The 16,161-nt window shown below is 47.8% G+C and overlaps 11 non-coding genes across 11 annotated transcripts; all 11 read left to right on the forward strand.

Annotated features, from left to right (window-relative positions):
• The first annotated feature begins 663 nt into the window (after positions 1 to 663).
• On the forward strand, positions 664 to 854 carry LOC142684916 (U2 spliceosomal RNA). The gene has a single exon (XR_012854494.1). It is a non-coding gene; the product is annotated as a U2 spliceosomal RNA (small nuclear RNA).
• A 1,300-nt stretch (positions 855 to 2,154) lies between these two features.
• On the forward strand, positions 2,155 to 2,345 carry LOC142684928 (U2 spliceosomal RNA). The gene has a single exon (XR_012854505.1). It is a non-coding gene; the product is annotated as a U2 spliceosomal RNA (small nuclear RNA).
• Positions 2,346 to 3,633: 1,288 nt separating this feature from the next.
• On the forward strand, positions 3,634 to 3,824 carry LOC142684940 (U2 spliceosomal RNA). The gene has a single exon (XR_012854516.1). It is a non-coding gene; the product is annotated as a U2 spliceosomal RNA (small nuclear RNA).
• A 1,270-nt stretch (positions 3,825 to 5,094) lies between these two features.
• On the forward strand, positions 5,095 to 5,285 carry LOC142684953 (U2 spliceosomal RNA). The gene has a single exon (XR_012854527.1). It is a non-coding gene; the product is annotated as a U2 spliceosomal RNA (small nuclear RNA).
• Positions 5,286 to 6,581: 1,296 nt separating this feature from the next.
• On the forward strand, positions 6,582 to 6,772 carry LOC142684965 (U2 spliceosomal RNA). The gene has a single exon (XR_012854538.1). It is a non-coding gene; the product is annotated as a U2 spliceosomal RNA (small nuclear RNA).
• A 1,292-nt stretch (positions 6,773 to 8,064) lies between these two features.
• Positions 8,065 to 8,255, forward strand: LOC142684977 (U2 spliceosomal RNA). The gene has a single exon (XR_012854549.1). It is a non-coding gene; the product is annotated as a U2 spliceosomal RNA (small nuclear RNA).
• A 1,272-nt stretch (positions 8,256 to 9,527) lies between these two features.
• On the forward strand, positions 9,528 to 9,718 carry LOC142684989 (U2 spliceosomal RNA). The gene has a single exon (XR_012854560.1). It is a non-coding gene; the product is annotated as a U2 spliceosomal RNA (small nuclear RNA).
• A 1,300-nt stretch (positions 9,719 to 11,018) lies between these two features.
• On the forward strand, positions 11,019 to 11,209 carry LOC142685002 (U2 spliceosomal RNA). Its single transcript, XR_012854571.1, has one exon. It is a non-coding gene; the product is annotated as a U2 spliceosomal RNA (small nuclear RNA).
• A 1,300-nt stretch (positions 11,210 to 12,509) lies between these two features.
• LOC142685014 (U2 spliceosomal RNA) lies at positions 12,510 to 12,700 on the forward strand. The gene has a single exon (XR_012854582.1). It is a non-coding gene; the product is annotated as a U2 spliceosomal RNA (small nuclear RNA).
• A 1,292-nt stretch (positions 12,701 to 13,992) lies between these two features.
• LOC142685026 (U2 spliceosomal RNA) lies at positions 13,993 to 14,183 on the forward strand. Its single transcript, XR_012854593.1, has one exon. It is a non-coding gene; the product is annotated as a U2 spliceosomal RNA (small nuclear RNA).
• A 1,272-nt stretch (positions 14,184 to 15,455) lies between these two features.
• On the forward strand, positions 15,456 to 15,646 carry LOC142685039 (U2 spliceosomal RNA). Its single transcript, XR_012854605.1, has one exon. It is a non-coding gene; the product is annotated as a U2 spliceosomal RNA (small nuclear RNA).
• The last annotated feature ends 515 nt before the right edge of the window (positions 15,647 to 16,161 follow it).

Raw genomic sequence — 16,161 nt, forward strand, 5'->3', positions numbered from 1 at the left:
GAAGTTGTCTGTAAAGTTGGTGGATGCCTATTTTCCATTTTGCAGTCCCTTGTCTCCCTCTTGTGGCCTCCTGGAGGCAACTAGCTGTGCAAAAAAAAGACAGCCTGGCGGCCGGCTGTTGCAGTGTTGCCCTCTCAGGCAACACTGAGTGACTGACTGAGCCTCACCGTCTTATATAAAGTTCAGACGGAACTTTGCACGTGTCATAGTGGAGCCCTCAGGATTCCAGAGCCAGCTTTCTGACATCATAATGGGGCCTCAGAGATAAAAGCCTGGGCCCAGGCAGTGTTGGTCAGTGCTGCTCAGCAGGCAGCACTGGACTGGACTGGATTACAGCTGATACAAGGTGTGAAGGAACAAGGGGTGGCTGTGGGCATGCACTTGCTGCCGCTGCCAGTGTTTATCTGCATGGCAGCAGGGCATTTGGGCGTTGCCAGGAAGGCGTTTTTATGTAGATTCCTCCTCTTTCAGCACTGCATTGTGGTGCAAGCAAAAGAAGCAAATCCTGTCTGGCTTCCTCTCCGGCCTTTATTCACCTCCCGTGTAGCTGTGAGTGTGTGAGCCTGCAGGGCCCCATGGAATTGCCTAGAAGTAGGCTGAATCGCTGCAAGGGCTGAACAGCAGTATCGGGCAGGCTCGGGCAACGCGCGGCCCGTTCGGGTTATCGCTTCTCGGCCTTTTGGCTAAGATCAAGTGTAGTATCTGTTCTTATCAGTTTAATATCTGATACGTCCCCTATCTGGGGACCATATATTAAATGGATTTTTAGAACAGGGAGATGGAAATAGAGCTTGCTCTGTCCACTCCACGCATTGACCTGGTATTGCAGTATTTCCAGGACCGGTGCACCCTTTCCTTATGTGTTGACTAAAAGCAGATTCCAAAAGTGTTTTTTGTCTTTGCTATTGTTTCTGTCTTTCTGAAGGGATCTCCCCTTTTAATCCCATTATTTCAACACCTGTTGGACAATGCATGAGTGATAATGAGCTCATTGATTAAATGCAATTAATGAATAGATTGCCACCTCTTGTTGTGTGTCGTCTGTGTTTCTGTGTTTCCGGCATTTCACATTGGAACACCTCATTCACCTTCCTTGTCTTCTCTCCGCCCTCCCTTTTAGATAAGTTAAAGAGCTGCACCTGAGCCAGCCACTGATTGATTGATTGATTGATTGATTGATTGATTGATTGATTGATTGATTGATTGATTGATTGATGCAGCACAACAGTCAAATAGTGGAGTGGAGTAGGGGAACAGCAAACAGCCAATAAAGCAGCCCGCCCGCTCGCCTGCCCGCCACAATGGACCTACCTGTGTACACTAGATGGATGTGATGGAATGTACTGTCGTCCCTACATTTCAAGAAGAAGTAAGAATTGCAGTTGCAACAAAGCCTTGCTTGCCTACAAAGAGAGCAGCAATTTGGATTTGTTACTATGTTACCTAGAAGAATAACAAACTGTGCAAGGATGGAGGTTGTAGGAGCAAGGAGAAGTTGTCTGTAAAGTTGGTGGATGCCTATTTTCCATTTTGCAGTCCCTTGTCTCCCTCTTGTGGCCTCCTGGAGGCAACTAGCTGTGCAAAAAAAAGACAGCCTGGCGGCCGGCTGTTGCAGTGTTGCCCTCTCAGGCAACACTGAGTGACTGACTGAGCCTCACCGTCTTATATAAAGTTCAGACGGAACTTTGCACGTGTCATAGTGGAGCCCTCAGGATTCCAGAGCTAGCTTTCTGACATCATAATGGGGCCTCAGAGATAAAAGCCTGGGCCCAGGCAGTGTTGGTCAGTGCTGCTCAGCAGGCAGCACTGGACTGGACTGGATTACAGCTGATACAAGGTGTGAAGGAACAAGGGGTGGCTGTGGGCATGCACTTGCTGCCGCTGCCAGTGTTTATCTGCATGGCAGCAGGGCATTTGGGCGTTGCCAGGAAGGCGTTTTTATGTAGATTCCTCCTCTTTCAGCACTGCATTGTGGTGCAAGCAAAAGAAGCAAATCCTGTCTGGCTTCCTCTCCGGCCTTTATTCACCTCCCGTGTAGCTGTGAGTGTGTGAGCCTGCAGGGCCCCATGGAATTGCCTAGAAGTAGGCTGAATCGCTGCAAGGGCTGAACAGCAGTATCGGGCAGGCTCGGGCAACGCGCGGCCCGTTCGGGTTATCGCTTCTCGGCCTTTTGGCTAAGATCAAGTGTAGTATCTGTTCTTATCAGTTTAATATCTGATACGTCCCCTATCTGGGGACCATATATTAAATGGATTTTTAGAACAGGGAGATGGAAATAGAGCTTGCTCTGTCCACTCCACGCATTGACCTGGTATTGCAGTATTTCCAGGACCGGTGCACCCTTTCCTTATGTGTTGACTAAAAGCAGATTCCAAAAGTGTTTTTTGTCTTTGCTATTGTTTCTGTCTTTCTGAAGGGATCTCCCCTTTTAATCCCATTATTTCAACACCTGTTGGACAATGCATGAGTGATAATGAGCTCATTGATTAAATGCAATTAATGAATAGATTGCCACCTCTTGTTGTGTGTCGTCTGTGTTTCTGTGTTTCCGGCATTTCACATTGGAACACCTCATTCACCTTCCTTGTCTTCTCTCCGCCCTCCCTTTTAGGTAAGTTAAAGAGCTGCACCTGAGCCAGCCACTGATTGATTGATTGATTGATTGATTGATTGATTGATTGATTGATTGATTGATGCAGCACAACAGTCAAATAGTGGAGTGGAGTAGGGGAACAGCAAACAGCCAATAAAGCAGCCCGCCCGCTCGCCTGCCCGCCACAATGGACCTACCTGTGTACACTAGATGGATGTGATGGAATGTACTGTCGTCCCTACATTTCAAGAAGAAGTAAGAATTGCAGTTGCAACAAAGCCTTGCTTGCCTACAAAGAGAGCAGCAATTTGGATTTGTTACTATGTTACCTAGAAGAATAACAAACTGTGCAAGGATGGAGGTTGTAGGAGCAAGGAGAAGTTGTCTGTAAAGTTGGTGGATGCCTATTTTCCATTTTGCAGTCCCTTGTCTCCCTCTTGTGGCCTCCTGGAGGCAACTAGCTGTGCAAAAAAAAGACAGCCTGGCGGCCGGCTGTTGCAGTGTTGCCCTCTCAGGCAACACTGAGTGACTGACTGAGCCTCACCGTCTTATATAAAGTTCAGACGGAACTTTGCACGTGTCATAGTGGAGCCCTCAGGATTCCAGAGCCAGCTTTCTGACATCATAATGGGGCCTCAGAGATAAAAGCCTGGGCCCAGGCAGTGTTGGTCAGTGCTGCTCAGCAGGCAGCACTGGACTGGACTGGATTACAGCTGATACAAGGTGTGAAGGAACAAGGGGTGGCTGTGGGCATGCACTTGCTGCCGCTGCCAGTGTTTATCTGCATGGCAGCAGGGCATTTGGGCGTTGCCAGGAAGGCGTTTTTATGTAGATTCCTCCTCTTTCAGCACTGCATTGTGGTGCAAGCAAAAGAAGCAAATCCTGTCTGGCTTCCTCTCCGGCCTTTATTCACCTCCCGTGTAGCTGTGAGTGTGTGAGCCTGCAGGGCCCCATGGAATTGCCTAGAAGTAGGCTGAATCGCTGCAAGGGCTGAACAGCAGTATCGGGCAGGCTCGGGCAACGCGCGGCCCGTTCGGGTTATCGCTTCTCGGCCTTTTGGCTAAGATCAAGTGTAGTATCTGTTCTTATCAGTTTAATATCTGATACGTCCCCTATCTGGGGACCATATATTAAATGGATTTTTAGAACAGGGAGATGGAAATAGAGCTTGCTCTGTCCACTCCACGCATTGACCTGGTATTGCAGTATTTCCAGGACCGGTGCACCCTTTCCTTATGTGTTGACTAAAAGCAGATTCCAAAAGTGTTTTTTGTCTTTGCTATTGTTTCTGTCTTTCTGAAGGGATCTCCCCTTTTAATCCCATTATTTCAACACCTGTTGGACAATGCATGAGTGATAATGAGCTCATTGATTAAATGCAATTAATGAATAGATTGCCACCTCTTGTTGTGTGTCGTCTGTGTTTCTGTGTTTCCGGCATTTCACATTGGAACACCTCATTCACCTTCCTTGTCTTCTCTCCGCCCTCCCTTTTAGGTAAGTTAAAGAGCTGCACCTGAGCCAGCCACTGATTGATTGATTGATTGATTGATTGATTGATTGATTGATTGATGCAGCACAACAGTCAAATAGTGGAGTGGAGTAGGGGAACAGCAAACAGCCAATAAAGCAGCCCGCCCGCTCGCCTGCCCGCCACAATGGACCTACCTGTGTACACTAGATGGATGTGATGGAATGTACTGTCGTCCCTACATTTCAAGAAGAAGTAAGAATTGCAGTTGCAACAAAGCCTTGCTTGCCTACAAAGAGAGCAGCAATTTGGATTTGTTACTATGTTACCTAGAAGAATAACAAACTGTGCAAGGATGGAGGTTGTAGGAGCAAGGAGAAGTTGTCTGTAAAGTTGGTGGATGCCTATTTTCCATTTTGCAGTCCCTTGTCTCCCTCTTGTGGCCTCCTGGAGGCAACTAGCTGTGCAAAAAAAAGACAGCCTGGCGGCCGGCTGTTGCAGTGTTGCCCTCTCAGGCAACACTGAGTGACTGACTGAGCCTCACCGAGTTCAGACGGAACTTTGCACGTGTCATAGTGGAGCCCTCAGGATTCCAGAGCCAGCTTTCTGACATCATAATGGGGCCTCAGAGATAAAAGCCTGGGCCCAGGCAGTGTTGGTCAGTGCTGCTCAGCAGGCAGCACTGGACTGGACTGGATTACAGCTGATACAAGGTGTGAAGGAACAAGGGGTGGCTGTGGGCATGCACTTGCTGCCGCTGCCAGTGTTTATCTGCATGGCAGCAGGGCATTTGGGCGTTGCCAGGAAGGCGTTTTTATGTAGATTCCTCCTCTTTCAGCACTGCATTGTGGTGCAAGCAAAAGAAGCAAATCCTGTCTGGCTTCCTCTCCGGCCTTTATTCACCTCCCGTGTAGCTGTGAGTGTGTGAGCCTGCAGGGCCCCATGGAATTGCCTAGAAGTAGGCTGAATCGCTGCAAGGGCTGAACAGCAGTATCGGGCAGGCTCGGGCAACGCGCGGCCCGTTCGGGTTATCGCTTCTCGGCCTTTTGGCTAAGATCAAGTGTAGTATCTGTTCTTATCAGTTTAATATCTGATACGTCCCCTATCTGGGGACCATATATTAAATGGATTTTTAGAACAGGGAGATGGAAATAGAGCTTGCTCTGTCCACTCCACGCATTGACCTGGTATTGCAGTATTTCCAGGACCGGTGCACCCTTTCCTTATGTGTTGACTAAAAGCAGATTCCAAAAGTGTTTTTTGTCTTTGCTATTGTTTCTGTCTTTCTGAAGGGATCTCCCCTTTTAATCCCATTATTTCAACACCTGTTGGACAATGCATGAGTGATAATGAGCTCATTGATTAAATGCAATTAATGAATAGATTGCCACCTCTTGTTGTGTGTCGTCTGTGTTTCTGTGTTTCCGGCATTTCACATTGGAACACCTCATTCACCTTCCTTGTCTTCTCTCCGCCCTCCCTTTTAGGTAAGTTAAAGAGCTGCACCTGAGCCAGCCACTGATTGATTGATTGATTGATTGATTGATTGATTGATTGATTGATTGATTGATTGATTGATGCAGCACAACAGTCAAATAGTGGAGTGGAGTAGGGGAACAGCAAACAGCCAATAAAGCAGCCCGCCCGCTCGCCTGCCCGCCACAATGGACCTACCTGTGTACACTAGATGGATGTGATGGAATGTACTGTCGTCCCTACATTTCAAGAAGAAGTAAGAATTGCAGTTGCAACAAAGCCTTGCTTGCCTACAAAGAGAGCAGCAATTTGGATTTGTTACTATGTTACCTAGAAGAATAACAAACTGTGCAAGGATGGAGGTTGTAGGAGCAAGGAGAAGTTGTCTGTAAAGTTGGTGGATGCCTATTTTCCATTTTGCAGTCCCTTGTCTCCCTCTTGTGGCCTCCTGGAGGCAACTAGCTGTGCAAAAAAAAGACAGCCTGGCGGCCGGCTGTTGCAGTGTTGCCCTCTCAGGCAACACTGAGTGACTGACTGAGCCTCACCGTCTTATATAAAGTTCAGACGGAACTTTGCACGTGTCATAGTGGAGCCCTCAGGATTCCAGAGCCAGCTTTCTGACATCATAATGGGGCCTCAGAGATAAAAGCCTGGGCCCAGGCAGTGTTGGTCAGTGCTGCTCAGCAGGCAGCACTGGACTGGACTGGATTACAGCTGATACAAGGTGTGAAGGAACAAGGGGTGGCTGTGGGCATGCACTTGCTGCCGCTGCCAGTGTTTATCTGCATGGCAGCAGGGCATTTGGGCGTTGCCAGGAAGGCGTTTTTATGTAGATTCCTCCTCTTTCAGCACTGCATTGTGGTGCAAGCAAAAGAAGCAAATCCTGTCTGGCTTCCTCTCCGGCCTTTATTCACCTCCCGTGTAGCTGTGAGTGTGTGAGCCTGCAGGGCCCCATGGAATTGCCTAGAAGTAGGCTGAATCGCTGCAAGGGCTGAACAGCAGTATCGGGCAGGCTCGGGCAACGCGCGGCCCGTTCGGGTTATCGCTTCTCGGCCTTTTGGCTAAGATCAAGTGTAGTATCTGTTCTTATCAGTTTAATATCTGATACGTCCCCTATCTGGGGACCATATATTAAATGGATTTTTAGAACAGGGAGATGGAAATAGAGCTTGCTCTGTCCACTCCACGCATTGACCTGGTATTGCAGTATTTCCAGGACCGGTGCACCCTTTCCTTATGTGTTGACTAAAAGCAGATTCCAAAAGTGTTTTTTGTCTTTGCTATTGTTTCTGTCTTTCTGAAGGGATCTCCCCTTTTAATCCCATTATTTCAACACCTGTTGGACAATGCATGAGTGATAATGAGCTCATTGATTAAATGCAATTAATGAATAGATTGCCACCTCTTGTTGTGTGTCGTCTGTGTTTCTGTGTTTCCGGCATTTCACATTGGAACACCTCATTCACCTTCCTTGTCTTCTCTCCGCCCTCCCTTTTAGGTAAGTTAAAGAGCTGCACCTGAGCCAGCCACTGATTGATTGATTGATTGATTGATTGATTGATTGATTGATTGATTGATTGATTGATGCAGCACAACAGTCAAATAGTGGAGTGGAGTAGGGGAACAGCAAACAGCCAATAAAGCAGCCCGCCCGCTCGCCTGCCCGCCACAATGGACCTACCTGTGTACACTAGATGGATGTGATGGAATGTACTGTCGTCCCTACATTTCAAGAAGAAGTAAGAATTGCAGTTGCAACAAAGCCTTGCTTGCCTACAAAGAGAGCAGCAATTTGGATTTGTTACTATGTTACCTAGAAGAATAACAAACTGTGCAAGGATGGAGGTTGTAGGAGCAAGGAGAAGTTGTCTGTAAAGTTGGTGGATGCCTATTTTCCATTTTGCAGTCCCTTGTCTCCCTCTTGTGGCCTCCTGGAGGCAACTAGCTGTGCAAAAAAAAGACAGCCTGGCGGCCGGCTGTTGCAGTGTTGCCCTCTCAGGCAACACTGAGTGACTGACTGAGCCTCACCGTCTTATATAAAGTTCAGACGGAACTTTGCACGTGTCATAGTGGAGCCCTCAGGATTCCAGAGCCAGCTTTCTGACATCATAATGGGGCCTCAGAGATAAAAGCCTGGGCCCAGGCAGTGTTGGTCAGTGCTGCTCAGCAGGCAGCACTGGACTGGACTGGATTACAGCTGATACAAGGTGTGAAGGAACAAGGGGTGGCTGTGGGCATGCACTTGCTGCCGCTGCCAGTGTTTATCTGCATGGCAGCAGGGCATTTGGGCGTTGCCAGGAAGGCGTTTTTATGTAGATTCCTCCTCTTTCAGCACTGCATTGTGGTGCAAGCAAAAGAAGCAAATCCTGTCTGGCTTCCTCTCCGGCCTTTATTCACCTCCCGTGTAGCTGTGAGTGTGTGAGCCTGCAGGGCCCCATGGAATTGCCTAGAAGTAGGCTGAATCGCTGCAAGGGCTGAACAGCAGTATCGGGCAGGCTCGGGCAACGCGCGGCCCGTTCGGGTTATCGCTTCTCGGCCTTTTGGCTAAGATCAAGTGTAGTATCTGTTCTTATCAGTTTAATATCTGATACGTCCCCTATCTGGGGACCATATATTAAATGGATTTTTAGAACAGGGAGATGGAAATAGAGCTTGCTCTGTCCACTCCACGCATTGACCTGGTATTGCAGTATTTCCAGGACCGGTGCACCCTTTCCTTATGTGTTGACTAAAAGCAGATTCCAAAAGTGTTTTTTGTCTTTGCTATTGTTTCTGTCTTTCTGAAGGGATCTCCCCTTTTAATCCCATTATTTCAACACCTGTTGGACAATGCATGAGTGATAATGAGCTCATTGATTAAATGCAATTAATGAATAGATTGCCACCTCTTGTTGTGTGTCGTCTGTGTTTCTGTGTTTCCGGCATTTCACATTGGAACACCTCATTCACCTTCCTTGTCTTCTCTCCGCCCTCCCTTTTAGGTAAGTTAAAGAGCTGCACCTGAGCCAGCCACTGATTGATTGATTGATTGATTGATTGATTGATTGATGCAGCACAACAGTCAAATAGTGGAGTGGAGTAGGGGAACAGCAAACAGCCAATAAAGCAGCCCGCCCGCTCGCCTGCCCGCCACAATGGACCTACCTGTGTACACTAGATGGATGTGATGGAATGTACTGTCGTCCCTACATTTCAAGAAGAAGTAAGAATTGCAGTTGCAACAAAGCCTTGCTTGCCTACAAAGAGAGCAGCAATTTGGATTTGTTACTATGTTACCTAGAAGAATAACAAACTGTGCAAGGATGGAGGTTGTAGGAGCAAGGAGAAGTTGTCTGTAAAGTTGGTGGATGCCTATTTTCCATTTTGCAGTCCCTTGTCTCCCTCTTGTGGCCTCCTGGAGGCAACTAGCTGTGCAAAAAAAAGACAGCCTGGCGGCCGGCTGTTGCAGTGTTGCCCTCTCAGGCAACACTGAGTGACTGACTGAGCCTCACCGTCTTATATAAAGTTCAGACGGAACTTTGCACGTGTCATAGTGGAGCCCTCAGGATTCCAGAGCCAGCTTTCTGACATCATAATGGGGCCTCAGAGATAAAAGCCTGGGCCCAGGCAGTGTTGGTCAGTGCTGCTCAGCAGGCAGCACTGGACTGGACTGGATTACAGCTGATACAAGGTGTGAAGGAACAAGGGGTGGCTGTGGGCATGCACTTGCTGCCGCTGCCAGTGTTTATCTGCATGGCAGCAGGGCATTTGGGCGTTGCCAGGAAGGCGTTTTTATGTAGATTCCTCCTCTTTCAGCACTGCATTGTGGTGCAAGCAAAAGAAGCAAATCCTGTCTGGCTTCCTCTCCGGCCTTTATTCACCTCCCGTGTAGCTGTGAGTGTGTGAGCCTGCAGGGCCCCATGGAATTGCCTAGAAGTAGGCTGAATCGCTGCAAGGGCTGAACAGCAGTATCGGGCAGGCTCGGGCAACGCGCGGCCCGTTCGGGTTATCGCTTCTCGGCCTTTTGGCTAAGATCAAGTGTAGTATCTGTTCTTATCAGTTTAATATCTGATACGTCCCCTATCTGGGGACCATATATTAAATGGATTTTTAGAACAGGGAGATGGAAATAGAGCTTGCTCTGTCCACTCCACGCATTGACCTGGTATTGCAGTATTTCCAGGACCGGTGCACCCTTTCCTTATGTGTTGACTAAAAGCAGATTCCAAAAGTGTTTTTTGTCTTTGCTATTGTTTCTGTCTTTCTGAAGGGATCTCCCCTTTTAATCCCATTATTTCAACACCTGTTGGACAATGCATGAGTGATAATGAGCTCATTGATTAAATGCAATTAATGAATAGATTGCCACCTCTTGTTGTGTGTCGTCTGTGTTTCTGTGTTTCCGGCATTTCACATTGGAACACCTCATTCACCTTCCTTGTCTTCTCTCCGCCCTCCCTTTTAGATAAGTTAAAGAGCTGCACCTGAGCCAGCCACTGATTGATTGATTGATTGATTGATTGATTGATTGATTGATTGATTGATTGATTGATTGATTGATGCAGCACAACAGTCAAATAGTGGAGTGGAGTAGGGGAACAGCAAACAGCCAATAAAGCAGCCCGCCCGCTCGCCTGCCCGCCACAATGGACCTACCTGTGTACACTAGATGGATGTGATGGAATGTACTGTCGTCCCTACATTTCAAGAAGAAGTAAGAATTGCAGTTGCAACAAAGCCTTGCTTGCCTACAAAGAGAGCAGCAATTTGGATTTGTTACTATGTTACCTAGAAGAATAACAAACTGTGCAAGGATGGAGGTTGTAGGAGCAAGGAGAAGTTGTCTGTAAAGTTGGTGGATGCCTATTTTCCATTTTGCAGTCCCTTGTCTCCCTCTTGTGGCCTCCTGGAGGCAACTAGCTGTGCAAAAAAAAGACAGCCTGGCGGCCGGCTGTTGCAGTGTTGCCCTCTCAGGCAACACTGAGTGACTGACTGAGCCTCACCGTCTTATATAAAGTTCAGACGGAACTTTGCACGTGTCATAGTGGAGCCCTCAGGATTCCAGAGCTAGCTTTCTGACATCATAATGGGGCCTCAGAGATAAAAGCCTGGGCCCAGGCAGTGTTGGTCAGTGCTGCTCAGCAGGCAGCACTGGACTGGACTGGATTACAGCTGATACAAGGTGTGAAGGAACAAGGGGTGGCTGTGGGCATGCACTTGCTGCCGCTGCCAGTGTTTATCTGCATGGCAGCAGGGCATTTGGGCGTTGCCAGGAAGGCGTTTTTATGTAGATTCCTCCTCTTTCAGCACTGCATTGTGGTGCAAGCAAAAGAAGCAAATCCTGTCTGGCTTCCTCTCCGGCCTTTATTCACCTCCCGTGTAGCTGTGAGTGTGTGAGCCTGCAGGGCCCCATGGAATTGCCTAGAAGTAGGCTGAATCGCTGCAAGGGCTGAACAGCAGTATCGGGCAGGCTCGGGCAACGCGCGGCCCGTTCGGGTTATCGCTTCTCGGCCTTTTGGCTAAGATCAAGTGTAGTATCTGTTCTTATCAGTTTAATATCTGATACGTCCCCTATCTGGGGACCATATATTAAATGGATTTTTAGAACAGGGAGATGGAAATAGAGCTTGCTCTGTCCACTCCACGCATTGACCTGGTATTGCAGTATTTCCAGGACCGGTGCACCCTTTCCTTATGTGTTGACTAAAAGCAGATTCCAAAAGTGTTTTTTGTCTTTGCTATTGTTTCTGTCTTTCTGAAGGGATCTCCCCTTTTAATCCGATTATTTCAACACCTGTTGGACAATGCATGAGTGATAATGAGCTCATTGATTAAATGCAATTAATGAATAGATTGCCACCTCTTGTTGTGTGTCGTCTGTGTTTCTGTGTTTCCGGCATTTCACATTGGAACACCTCATTCACCTTCCTTGTCTTCTCTCCGCCCTCCCTTTTAGGTAAGTTAAAGAGCTGCACCTGAGCCAGCCACTGATTGATTGATTGATTGATTGATTGATTGATTGATTGATTGATTGATTGATTGATTGATTGATGCAGCACAACAGTCAAATAGTGGAGTGGAGTAGGGGAACAGCAAACAGCCAATAAAGCAGCCCGCCCGCTCGCCTGCCCGCCACAATGGACCTACCTGTGTACACTAGATGGATGTGATGGAATGTACTGTCGTCCCTACATTTCAAGAAGAAGTAAGAATTGCAGTTGCAACAAAGCCTTGCTTGCCTACAAAGAGAGCAGCAATTTGGATTTGTTACTATGTTACCTAGAAGAATAACAAACTGTGCAAGGATGGAGGTTGTAGGAGCAAGGAGAAGTTGTCTGTAAAGTTGGTGGATGCCTATTTTCCATTTTGCAGTCCCTTGTCTCCCTCTTGTGGCCTCCTGGAGGCAACTAGCTGTGCAAAAAAAAGACAGCCTGGCGGCCGGCTGTTGCAGTGTTGCCCTCTCAGGCAACACTGAGTGACTGACTGAGCCTCACCGTCTTATATAAAGTTCAGACGGAACTTTGCACGTGTCATAGTGGAGCCCTCAGGATTCCAGAGCCAGCTTTCTGACATCATAATGGGGCCTCAGAGATAAAAGCCTGGGCCCAGGCAGTGTTGGTCAGTGCTGCTCAGCAGGCAGCACTGGACTGGACTGGATTACAGCTGATACAAGGTGTGAAGGAACAAGGGGTGGCTGTGGGCATGCACTTGCTGCCGCTGCCAGTGTTTATCTGCATGGCAGCAGGGCATTTGGGCGTTGCCAGGAAGGCGTTTTTATGTAGATTCCTCCTCTTTCAGCACTGCATTGTGGTGCAAGCAAAAGAAGCAAATCCTGTCTGGCTTCCTCTCCGGGCTTTATTCACCTCCCGTGTAGCTGTGAGTGTGTGAGCCTGCAGGGCCCCATGGAATTGCCTAGAAGTAGGCTGAATCGCTGCAAGGGCTGAACAGCAGTATCGGGCAGGCTCGGGCAACGCGCGGCCCGTTCGGGTTATCGCTTCTCGGCCTTTTGGCTAAGATCAAGTGTAGTATCTGTTCTTATCAGTTTAATATCTGATACGTCCCCTATCTGGGGACCATATATTAAATGGATTTTTAGAACAGGGAGATGGAAATAGAGCTTGCTCTGTCCACTCCACGCATTGACCTGGTATTGCAGTATTTCCAGGACCGGTGCACCCTTTCCTTATGTGTTGACTAAAAGCAGATTCCAAAAGTGTTTTTTGTCTTTGCTATTGTTTCTGTCTTTCTGAAGGGATCTCCCCTTTTAATCCCATTATTTCAACACCTGTTGGACAATGCATGAGTGATAATGAGCTCATTGATTAAATGCAATTAATGAATAGATTGCCACCTCTTGTTGTGTGTCGTCTGTGTTTCTGTGTTTCCGGCATTTCACATTGGAACACCTCATTCACCTTCCTTGTCTTCTCTCCGCCCTCCCTTTTAGGTAAGTTAAAGAGCTGCACCTGAGCCAGCCACTGATTGATTGATTGATTGATTGATTGATTGATTGATTGATTGATTGATTGATTGATGCAGCACAACAGTCAAATAGTGGAGTGGAGTAGGGGAACAGCAAACAGCCAATAAAGCAGCCCGCCCGCTCGCCTGCCCGCCACAATGGACCTACCTGTGTACACTAGATGGATGTGATGGAATGTACTGTCGTCCCTACATTTCAAGAAGAAGTAAGAATTGCAGTTGCAACAAAGCCTTGCTTGCCTACAAAGAGAGCAGCAATTTGGATTTGTTACTATGTTACCTAGAAGAATAACAAACTGTGCAAGGATGGAGGTTGTAGGAGCAAGGAGAAGTTGTCTGTAAAGTTGGTGGATGCCTATTTTCCATTTTGCAGTCCCTTGTCTCCCTCTTGTGGCCTCCTGGAGGCAACTAGCTGTGCAAAAAAAAGACAGCCTGGCGGCCGGCTGTTGCAGTGTTGCCCTCTCAGGCAACACTGAGTGACTGACTGAGCCTCACCGTCTTATATAAAGTTCAGACGGAACTTTGCACGTGTCATAGTGGAGCCCTCAGGATTCCAGAGCCAGCTTTCTGACATCATAATGGGGCCTCAGAGATAAAAGCCTGGGCCCAGGCAGTGTTGGTCAGTGCTGCTCAGCAGGCAGCACTGGACTGGACTGGATTACAGCTGATACAAGGTGTGAAGGAACAAGGGGTGGCTGTGGGCATGCACTTGCTGCCGCTGCCAGTGTTTATCTGCATGGCAGCAGGGCATTTGGGCGTTGCCAGGAAGGCGTTTTTATGTAGATTCCTCCTCTTTCAGCACTGCATTGTGGTGCAAGCAAAAGAAGCAAATCCTGTCTGGCTTCCTCTCCGGCCTTTATTCACCTCCCGTGTAGCTGTGAGTGTGTGAGCCTGCAGGGCCCCATGGAATTGCCTAGAAGTAGGCTGAATCGCTGCAAGGGCTGAACAGCAGTATCGGGCAGGCTCGGGCAACGCGCGGCCCGTTCGGGTTATCGCTTCTCGGCCTTTTGGCTAAGATCAAGTGTAGTATCTGTTCTTATCAGTTTAATATCTGATACGTCCCCTATCTGGGGACCATATATTAAATGGATTTTTAGAACAGGGAGATGGAAATAGAGCTTGCTCTGTCCACTCCACGCATTGACCTGGTATTGCAGTATTTCCAGGACCGGTGCACCCTTTCCTTATGTGTTGACTAAAAGCAGATTCCAAAAGTGTTTTTTGTCTTTGCTATTGTTTCTGTCTTTCTGAAGGGATCTCCCCTTTTAATCCCATTATTTCAACACCTGTTGGACAATGCATGAGTGATAATGAGCTCATTGATTAAATGCAATTAATGAATAGATTGCCACCTCTTGTTGTGTGTCGTCTGTGTTTCTGTGTTTCCGGCATTTCACATTGGAACACCTCATTCACCTTCCTTGTCTTCTCTCCGCCCTCCCTTTTAGGTAAGTTAAAGAGCTGCACCTGAGCCAGCCACTGATTGATTGATTGATTGATTGATTGATTGATTGATGCAGCACAACAGTCAAATAGTGGAGTGGAGTAGGGGAACAGCAAACAGCCAATAAAGCAGCCCGCCCGCTCGCCTGCCCGCCACAATGGACCTACCTGTGTACACTAGATGGATGTGATGGAATGTACTGTCGTCCCTACATTTCAAGAAGAAGTAAGAATTGCAGTTGCAACAATGCCTTGCTTGCCTACAAAGAGAGCAGCAATTTGGATTTGTTACTATGTTACCTAGAAGAATAACAAACTGTGCAAGGATGGAGGTTGTAGGAGCAAGGAGAAGTTGTCTGTAAAGTTGGTGGATGCCTATTTTCCATTTTGCAGTCCCTTGTCTCCCTCTTGTGGCCTCCTGGAGGCAACTAGCTGTGCAAAAAAAAGACAGCCTGGCGGCCGGCTGTTGCAGTGTTGCCCTCTCAGGCAACACTGAGTGACTGACTGAGCCTCACCGTCTTATATAAAGTTCAGACGGAACTTTGCACGTGTCATAGTGGAGCCCTCAGGATTCCAGAGCCAGCTTTCTGACATCATAATGGGGCCTCAGAGATAAAAGCCTGGGCCCAGGCAGTGTTGGTCAGTGCTGCTCAGCAGGCAGCACTGGACTGGACTGGATTACAGCTGATACAAGGTGTGAAGGAACAAGGGGTGGCTGTGGGCATGCACTTGCTGCCGCTGCCAGTGTTTATCTGCATGGCAGCAGGGCATTTGGGCGTTGCCAGGAAGGCGTTTTTATGTAGATTCCTCCTCTTTCAGCACTGCATTGTGGTGCAAGCAAAAGAAGCAAATCCTGTCTGGCTTCCTCTCCGGCCTTTATTCACCTCCCGTGTAGCTGTGAGTGTGTGAGCCTGCAGGGCCCCATGGAATTGCCTAGAAGTAGGCTGAATCGCTGCAAGGGCTGAACAGCAGTATCGGGCAGGCTCGGGCAACGCGCGGCCCGTTCGGGTTATCGCTTCTCGGCCTTTTGGCTAAGATCAAGTGTAGTATCTGTTCTTATCAGTTTAATATCTGATACGTCCCCTATCTGGGGACCATATATTAAATGGATTTTTAGAACAGGGAGATGGAAATAGAGCTTGCTCTGTCCACTCCACGCATTGACCTGGTATTGCAGTATTTCCAGGACCGGTGCACCCTTTCCTTATGTGTTGACTAAAAGCAGATTCCAAAAGTGTTTTTTGTCTTTGCTATTGTTTCTGTCTTTCTGAAGGGATCTCCCCTTTTAATCCCATTATTTCAACACCTGTTGGACAATGCATGAGTGATAATGAGCTCATTGATTAAATGCAATTAATGAATAGATTGCCACCTCTTGTTGTGTGTCGTCTGTGTTTCTGTGTTTCCGGCATTTCACATTGGAACACCTCATTCACCTTCCTTGTCTTCTCTCCGCCCTCCCTTTTAGGTAAGTTAAAGAGCTGCACCTGAGCCAGCCACTGATTGATTGATTGATTGATTGATTGATTGATTGATTGATTGATTGATTGATTGATTGATGCAGCACAACAGTCAAATAGTGGAGTGGAGTAGGGGAACAGCAAACAGCCAATAAAGCAGCCCGCCCGCTCGCCTGCCCGCCACAATGGACCTACCTGTGTACACTAGATGGATGTGATGGAATGTACTGTCGTCCCTACATTTCAAGAAGAAGTAA

The sequence above is a fragment of the Rhinoderma darwinii genome (genome assembly GCF_050947455.1).
Source record: "Rhinoderma darwinii isolate aRhiDar2 chromosome 5 unlocalized genomic scaffold, aRhiDar2.hap1 SUPER_5_unloc_11, whole genome shotgun sequence".
Taxonomy (NCBI): domain Eukaryota; kingdom Metazoa; phylum Chordata; class Amphibia; order Anura; family Rhinodermatidae; genus Rhinoderma; species Rhinoderma darwinii.